At 41.4% G+C, this 3076-nt stretch overlaps 1 non-coding gene across 1 annotated transcript; it reads right to left on the reverse strand.

Annotated features, from left to right (window-relative positions):
- Positions 1 to 224: 224 nt before the first annotated feature.
- LOC112781933 (small nucleolar RNA R71) lies at positions 225 to 328 on the reverse strand. The gene has a single exon (XR_003192679.1). It is a non-coding gene; the product is annotated as a small nucleolar RNA R71 (small nucleolar RNA).
- Positions 329 to 3076: the final 2748 nt, after the last annotated feature.

Genomic DNA, 3076 nt, shown 5'->3' on the forward strand with positions numbered 1-3076 from the left:
CTAATGAAGACCCAAACCAACATCTCACAAAATTCCTGAGAATTTGTGACACTGTGAAGTCCAATGGAGTCCAGGAAGATGCCTATAAACTGCTCTTGTTCCCATTTTCACTTAGGGACAAGGCAGCTAAGTGGCTGGAATCATTCCCAAGGGGGAGTCTAACCACATGGGATGAGGTGGAAGGCAAGTTTCTGGCACGTTTCTACCCTCCACAAAAGGTCAATAGGCTTCGATCTGAGGTCCAGACTTTTAGACAACAAGATGGTGAAACTCTCTACGAGGCATGGGAGAGATTCAAGGACTTGACAAGGAAATGCCCACCAAACATGTTCCATGATTGGGTGCAATTGCACATCTTCTATGATGGGCTCTCTTATGAATCAAGGAAGGCTGTAGACCATTCATCAGGAGGTTCATTGAACAAGAAAAAGACCGTGGAAGAAGCCATTGAAGTGATCGAGACAGTGGCTGAGAATGAATACTATTATGCATCAGAAAGGCACAACACTAAGGGAGTCATGGAGCTGAACCATGTTGATACAATTCTAGCCCAAAACAAGGTGTTTGCCAAGCAACTAGCAGAGCTTACCAGGCAATTAGAAACAAAGCAAGTGGCTGCAATACACACACAAGATCAAGAGGAAGTAGGCATTGAAGGAGGTGATTGGGAAGAGGCCAATTATGTGGGAAACCAACAAAGGCAATCATATGATCCACACTCCAACACTTACAACCCAGGCTGGAGAAACCACCCAAACTTTGGGTGGGGAAACCAACAAACCCAACCACAAAACCACAAACCTTACAACCACAACCAACAAAACAATTCCACATACCAAAACTCCAACCAAAGATCATACCAAGCCACACAACACACTTACCCCCAATCGTCATACCATGACCAAAGTAATCAACCTACCCAACCCAATCCTAACCAACAATTTCAAGATCAATTAAACCGGATGGAAGGAATGATGGCAACCATGAGTCAAGACATAATTGAATTGAAAAGCTTCAGGGATGATGTGAGGACTACCTTAAGAAACCATGGTGAAAAACTCAAATGGATGGAATCTCTAGTAGGAGAGCTATCTCGACAGGCCCCCAAATCAACTGCAGTGTTCCCTAGTGACACAGAAAAGAATCCTAAAGGGGAACAAAAGAGAGTAAGATGGGAAGAATGCAAGGCCATCACCGTATTGAAGGAAGTCTCAGAAGAAGGAATCAGGCCCTCAGAGCACGAACCAGAAATCTTGAAAGAAGGTGTGGAAGAAGTTAGGCAGGAAGGTGGAACTGAGCAAGCCAAGGAACTGCAAAAAGGCATGATGGAAATATACCAACCAAAAGCACCATTTCCTGAAAGGTTAGGAGGAGGTGAAAAAAAGAAAACCTATTCAAGGTTTCTAGAGACATTTAACTCTCTTCATGTCAATATTCCTTTTCTTGAGATTCTTCATCAAATGCCCACACACATCAAGTATTTAAAGGAATTGTTAAGCAAGAAAAGAGTTTTGAAGGGAGGACAAACTGTAACAATGAACAAAGAATGCAGTGCTCTCATCAAGAAGGACACCCTCTCTAAGAAAACGGACCCAGGAAGTTTTTATATCCCTTGCATCATTGGGGAAACAAAAATTGACAGAGGATTCTGTGATCTAGGAGCTAGCATAAATGTGATGCCTCTAACTCTTATGAAGAGGCTACAACTGAATGAGGTGAGATCCACTGATGTAATCATACAACTGGCTGACAAAACTCAGAAGCAAGCTGAAGGGGTAGTTGAAAATGTGCTGGTGAAAGTGGGAGATTATTACTTCCCCACAGACTTTGTCATTGTGGACATGGAGGAAAGCTATTTGCACCCTATAATTCTGGGCAGACCATTTCTAGCCACTACTAGAGCACTCATAGATGTAGAACAAGGAGAACTAATTCTGAGAATACATGATGAACAGCTCATTTTCAAAGTCTTCAAACCTGCATCTGAGCCTGAACCAGAATCTGAAAAGCCTAAAGATGATAGTAGCTATCCGTGTTTGGAGGAAAGTAATCCAGCAGCTGAGACTCTAAAACAGTCATTGGAAGGCAAACAAGAGTTGCAAGAGTTAGAGCCACAAGAATCAGTGGAAACAGATCAGAAGGATCCTCCTGACATAAAGGGCAATGAAGAAATCCTCAAGAGAAAGGGAAGAGTGATAGGGAGATTGCCAAGAGGATGGAGAAACAAGAAAATTCCCACTGAAGGTTTTTCTCCAGGAGATAAAGTGATCTCAAGTCATTATCTGCCAATCCCACCTGGCCTCAAGACCATTCCTTCTCAGCTCCCTCAAGTGTTCACAATAAAGAAAGTTCTTTCTTTGGAACATTTAGAGGTCATGAATGAATCAAGAGGGGACGTTTTCATAGTGAGAGGAGAGGACGTCAAGCACTACAATCCACCCTAACAAGGGACAACCGTCAAGCTAGTGACGTTAAAGAAGCGCTTCATGGGAGGCAACCCATGTTTTTAGTATCCTTAATCTTTAGTGCTTTGCTTTACATCTAATAAAGTATGGTTTCTTATGCATGAACTTGAATCCTCAGGACAACTATTGATTAAGTGCACTAAACCGTGCATGTAAATTACAATTGGTCTCTAAGTTTGGTGTGCCTGATGGCACTCCCAAATCTTACTCAAATTGAATTCCATCTTTCATTCAAGGTGCACAACCAAACATCAAGTTTGGTGTTCTTTTTGAACACAGTTTATGAAAAGCAAGAAGTTCCTCTGGATTTCAAAATTCATGACAAGTATACCATTCATATGTTTTAATGCTTTAGTTTCAATTACTTAGGGTAGTCACTTTGTTTAGAATCAAAGAGCCAAGGTGACTATGATTTAGTAGAAATATGCACACTCATTAAGGACAACCAATATGGATGTCATGTCATCAGGAGACTTAACCAAAAACTAAGTTTGGTGTCCAAATAATAAGTGTGCATACATGTAGAAGTCACGGCTATAAGCTCACAAAGACAAGCATTGATTTACATGTGCAAATACTATTCATAATTCACATGGACCGAAAAATGATAG

Source organism: Arachis hypogaea, chromosome 19 (genome assembly GCF_003086295.3).
Source record: "Arachis hypogaea cultivar Tifrunner chromosome 19, arahy.Tifrunner.gnm2.J5K5, whole genome shotgun sequence".
Taxonomy (NCBI): domain Eukaryota; kingdom Viridiplantae; phylum Streptophyta; class Magnoliopsida; order Fabales; family Fabaceae; genus Arachis; species Arachis hypogaea.